The following is a 6,387-nucleotide window of genomic DNA, read 5'->3' as shown; positions in this document are numbered from 1 at the left end:
TCGAGCCCCGGTGCGGGAGGATCCCACGTGCCGCGGAGCGGCTGGGCCCGTGAGCCGTGGCCGCTGAGCCTGTGCTCCGCAACGGGAGAGGCCACAGCAGTGAGAGGCCCGCGTACCGCAAAAAACAAAAACAAACAAAAAGTGATATATTGTGGTGGAGAGGGGTTCTTCAAGGTGGTCGTGTTGCCACGCTCAGGGGCAGAGTGGGTGGTCTGTGCTCTCGTCTGCAGATGCCATGGCTGGGCTTCCTGCTGCCTCCCCTGCTGGGCCTCTGTCTCCAGTCTCCCTAAAGAATCCACGGGCTCCCTGTTGTCCTTCCAGTACATTCCTGGGTGCTCCCATCTGCCAGGGTCACTTGCTGTTACTTGCAGCCTGACTGATACACATCTAGACCAGAATCAGCAGAGCAGCTGTTTCAGGGTATTCTAGACAATAGCCATGTATTAGCACAACTCCTCGGGCCAGAATTCAGAGCATGCATGGGACTGTTTTTAGGCAAGGTTCGGCCTTTCTTAACAGCAACATTAAAGAGGTGCAGTTTTAAATTAAATATAGGTGATTTACAATATTGTGTTAGTTTCAGGTGTACAGCTTCAGATTCTTTTCCTTTATAGGTTATTACAGGATATTGAATATAGGTCCCCATGCTCTACAGTAAATCCTTGTTGTTTATTTTAGGTATAGTAGGGTATATCTATTAATCCCAAACTCCTGATTTATCCCTCCCCGACCCATTTCCTCTTTGGTAAACATAAGTTTGTTTTCTATGTCTGTGAGTCTGCTTCTGTTTTGTAAATAAGTTCATTTGTATTACTTTTTAGATTCCACGTATATATGATATCATATAATACTTGTCTTTCTCTGCCTGACTTAATTCACTTAGTATGATAATCTCTAGGTCCATCCATGTAGCTGCAAATGGCATTATTTCATTCTTTTGTATGGCTGAGTAATATCCCATTGTATACATGTACCACATCCTCTTTATCCATTCATCTGTCATTGGACATTTAGGCTGTTTCCATGTCTGGGCTATCGTAAACAGTGCTGCAGTGAACACTGGGGTGCGTGTATCTTTTCGAATTAGAGTTTTCGTCTTGAAAATCTTTTGTAGAAAGCATTCTTGGACCTCCCTGCAGAGATTCCGATTTGCTGAATCTGGAGAGGACTCAGGGGGTGGGTCTCGGAAGAGCCTTTGGAGACCTGGGATGTACACCAGGGTTAAGAACCACTGGACTGACTGAGGGCCCACCCCACAACCCCAGCCCTAGATCTTCTTGACTCTAGGGCTGGATCATCGTTCTCAGCTGCAGTGTTCAAATTCCAACTCATTTAAGAAAGGGACCAGGTCTGCCCTGAAACAGGCTCTGAAGACTGTTAAAAGTCTCCGAGAAACAGAGCTCAGTGGCGGGCGGCGGCATCTTGACAACGACTCAAGCACTGAAGAGCAACATTAGGATGGTGCATGCTGCGACCCCTCAACCTCAGGAAATATCGCCAGGCTTGGGAGGTGGTCATAATCCCGTTTCCGTGTCTACGGAAGTCATGGGAACCAGTTCAGCACCCCTTTGGACCCTGTGGTGCGCTGGCCCTATCCCCATCGCCCCCTCCAGCACTGTCCGGCCCCTAACCTGTCCTCAGGGTGGGCGGGGGCGCTGGAGAGAAGTGCGGGTAGAGGCACAGCAGTGGGAAGCCAGCGCCAGGCTCCCTCTCTACAGTTAATAAACCCACGCGTCACCTGGGGATCTTGTTAAAATGCAGATTCTCAGCCGGTGTCGGGCGTGGCAGAGATTCTGCACCCTGACACCTCCCAGGTGACTACCGACACCCACCGCTGCTGCCACATCCCTGCGCGGGGGGCCGCACTTTGAGTAGCAAGGGTAGGGGGTTCTGAATGCCTGGGTCTGAATCCCAGCTCTAGGTCATGACAGCTGCAAGACGCTTCACCTCGGAGAGCCTCAGTTTCTGCATCTGAGAAAGGGGGAAATAATCGTACATGTCATAGAATTGCGAGGATTACATAAGGTGTGGAAAGCACAGTGCCTGGCACGTGGTGGGGACCGAGCGCCCGTATTAATAAGCAGATTGAAGAAAGGCAGTTGTGAGCGCGGAGTGAGAGCTGGGGGGAGGTGGAGTACCTTCCGGACTGGAGTTGAGCTGGGCTCTGGGTGCCGCTGTCTCTTCTGAGGTCTTTCCTCCCCACCCCACGTGTTACCCCATTTCTCAGAGACTCCACCACTTGTGAGAGCTTGTGGAAACTGCTGCTGCTTTATCACCTGCACTTTCTATGAGGCTTGTTCGGATGGTGCTGATTGAGACCCACGTTGCTGGTAGAAGCCACTTACGGGGTTCCCTTGAATTCGGTGCCATTGCATCCGCCCAGCTGCTGCGCCTGGATGTGCTTCAGATCAGCCATCCCTAAACCGCTATCCTGTTGCTTTAGTCCAACTACAGAGAAGCCAGTAATGAGTCCAGACTGATGAGAGATTCAGGTGGAAATATCCTTTTCTTTCCCCCAGTGAGATTTCATTGACTACCCAGGCAAGGCCCACTGGGAGCTGTGAATTATCCTGATCTTGTTAGCAGCTCTGGCTTACCATTGGCGGGCCCCTGGCAGTGAGTACCAAAGGATGCTCATGGGGCAGAACCCTCACCTATACACCTCTTTGTCCATTTTCTCCTGGAAATTCAAGACTCTGATAGGTGGGCTGCTAGCTCATCTTTCTTTCTTTCTTTTTTTTTTTTTATAACTATCAAAGCTTCGTGTAACTCAGTGAGCAAAAAATCCAGGCTAGGAATGTTGCAACAAAAACCAAAAATCTCTGCTGGGACTTCCCTGGTGGCCCAGTGGTTAGGACTCAGCGCTTCCACTGCATGGGGCACAGGTTCAGTCCCTGGTCAGGGAACTAAGATCCCACATGCTATGTGGAACAGCCAAAAAATAAAATAAAATAAAATAAAAATCTCTGCTAGGTGACCAATCCCACACTCTCAACCATGGCTTAGAAGGTGTTTGAGACAACCTGCAAGAAATGGACAAATTCATAGAAAGGTACAACCTTCCAAGACTGAACCAGGAAGAGATAGAAAATATGAACAGACCAGTCACAAGGAATGAAATTGAAACTGTGATTAAAAGTCTTCCAACAAACAAAAGTCCAGGACCAGATGGCTTCACAGGTGAATTCTATCAAACATTTAGAGAAGAGCTAACACCCATCCTTCTCAAACTCTTCCAAAAAATTGCAGAGGAAGGAACACTCCCTAGCTCATTCTATGAGGCCACCATCACCCTGATACCGAAACCAGACAGAGATACTACAAATAAAGAAAATTACAGACCAATATCACTGTTGAATATAGATGCAAAAATCCTCAACAAAATACTAGCAAACAGAACCCAACAATACACTAAAAGGATCATACACCATGATCAAGTGGGATTTATCCAGGGGATGTAAGTATATGCAAATCAGTATATGCAAATCAATCAATGTGATACACCATACCAACAAATTGAAGAATAAAAACCACATGATCATCTCAATAGATGCAGAAAAAGCTTCTGACAAAATTCAACACCCATTTATGATAAAAAACTCTCCAGAAAACTCTTCATTTATGATCATGATCAAGTGGGATTTATCCAGGGGATGTAAGTATATGCAAATCAGTATATGCAAATCAATCAATGTGATACACCATACCAACAAATTGAAGAATAAAAACCACATGATCATCTCAATAGATGCAGAAAATCTTCTGACAAAATTCAACACCCATTTATGATAAAAAACTCTCCAGAAAACTCTCCATTTATGATCCAGAAAGAGAGCATAGAGGGGAAACTACCTCAACATAATAAAGGCCATATACGACAAACCCACAGCAAACATCATTCTCAGTGGTGAAAAACTGAAAGCATTTCCTCTAAGATCAGGAACGAGACAAGGATGTCCACTCTCACTGCTATCATTCAACAAAACAGAAATATAGGTCAATGGAACAGGATAGAAAGCCCAGAGATAAACCCATGTACCTATGGTCACCTTATCTTTGATAAAGGAGGCAAGAATATACAATGGAGAAAAGGCAGCCTCTTCAATAAGTGATGCTGGGAGAACTGGACAGCTACATGTAAAAGAATGAAATTAGAACACTCCCTAACACCATACACAAAAATAAACTCAAAATGGATTCAAGACCTATATGTAAGACCAGACACTGTAAAACTCTTAGAGGAAAACATAGGAAGAACACCCTTTGACATAAATCACAGCAAGATCTTTTTTGATCCACCTCCTAGAGTAATGGAAATAAAAACAAAAATAAACAAATGGGACCTAATGAACCTTAAAAGCTTTTGCACAGCAAAGGAAACCATAAACAAGATGAAAAGACAACCCTCAGAATGGGAGAATATATTTGCAGAAGAATCAACAGACAAAGGATTAATCTCCAAAATACATAAATAGCTCATGCAGCTCAATATTAAAAAAACAAACAACCCAATCCAAAAATGGGCAGAAGACCTAAACAGACATCTCTCCAAAGAAGACATACAGATGGCCAAGAGGCACATGAAAAGCTGCTCAACATTACTAATTATCAGAGAAATACAAATCAAAACTACAATGAGGTATCACCTCACACCAGTTAGAATGGGCATTATTAGAAAATCTACAAACAACAAATGCTAGAGAGGGTGCGGAGAAAAGGCAGCCCTCTTGCACTGTTGGTGGGAACGTAAATTGATACAGCCTATTGTATATTAACGCATATATGTGGAATCTAGAAAAATGGTACTGATGAACCTATTTGCAAAGCAGAAATAGAGACACAGATGTAGAGAACAAACGTATGGACTCCAAGGGGGGAAAGCAGGGAGGGGGGGTGTGGGGGTGGGGGGGTGGGATGAACTGGGAGATTGGGACTGACATGTATACATGGCTATGTATGGAATAGATAACTAATAAGAACCTGCTGTATAAGAAATAAATAAAATTCAAAAAAAATTGAAAATGATAGGGTAAGTATAATATTCAATGTGTATCATTTATATTATATAAATTATATGTATTATATGTAATATATATACACATGACTATGCATATAATTATGATATATAAACTCATGTATTTGGGTGTCCTAGCTAGAACTGAATGTACTTCCATAGAATAATTATCATTTAAAAATTATCTGGATTGAATGTAGATAGACACTGAAAATGAAAAGTTTTATGCTATAGTAGTAAATGCTAAAATTCACCCCCCCCAAAAAAAGAACCTGCTGTATAAAAAAATAAAATAAAATAAAATTCAAAAAAAGAAGAAAAAAAGGTCTTTGAAGTGTCTTCAGTCTCATGGGGCCTTTCTTCCTGTGTCAGAAGGATGAAGGGATGGGTCAGCTCCTCCAGGATTCTTACCTGTTATTTCAGAGACTTAAGAACTTACATCTGAGCTTTAGGTCTCCTCCATGTGATTGGATTCGCGGCAGGGCCTCGGCCTCTCTGGGCGGAAGTCTACGGCTGGGTGCAGCAAGGGGTCCTTTATGAATAAAAATGAGCCAACGGGAAAGGCAGGTGCAGGCGTCCAAGCCCAGCTTGGTTTGTGGCAATGGTGGACTTGATCATGGCAAGATTCCGTATGGAAGAATTGCACGGGTACCTGGTGCCTCAAGAGCCCAAGCATTTCTCACTTGAACTGTTTCTTACGCAGCTTTGTCAGAAATGCACTTCACACATCGCTGTGTGGAAAACCTAACCTTACTTTTTTTTTTAAAATTTCTTTCTTTATTTATTTTTGGCTGCGTTGGGTCTTCGTTGCTGTGCGCAGGTTTCCTCTAGTTGGGGCAAGTGGGGGCTACTCTTTGTTACGGTGCGCGGGCCTCTCATTGCGGTGGCTTCTCTTTGCAGAGCACGGGCTCTAGGCGCGTGGGCTCAGCTGTTGTGGCTCTTGGGTTCTAGAGCGCAGGCTCAGTAGTTGTGGCGCACGGGCTTAGCGGCTCCGCGGCACGTGGGATCTTCCCGGACCAGGGCTCGAACCCGTGTCCCCTGCATCGGCAGGCGGATTCTTAACCCCTGCGCCACCAGGGAAGCCCCCCTAACCTACTTTCAATGGCAAACCCACCATTAGGATACTGATTATGATAGTGACAAGTTCAAGACTTTTGGAAGTGTTGACCCTTATACAAAAGAGCCCCAAACCTTCAACTTTTTATAACTAACTTGTATTACTCTCTCTGACTATGAAGTGATAGAGTTAAAAACCTTATTTTTTGGGGTGGGGGGTACGCGGGCCTCCCTCTGTCGTGGCCCCTCCCGTTGCGGAGCACAGGCTCCGGACGCGCAGGCTCAGCGGCCACGGCTCACGGGCCCAGCCGCTCCGC

The sequence above is a fragment of the Physeter macrocephalus genome, chromosome 14, assembly GCF_002837175.3.
Source record: "Physeter macrocephalus isolate SW-GA chromosome 14, ASM283717v5, whole genome shotgun sequence".
NCBI lineage: Eukaryota > Metazoa > Chordata > Mammalia > Artiodactyla > Physeteridae > Physeter > Physeter macrocephalus.
Note: the sequence above shows the minus strand (reverse complement) of the source record.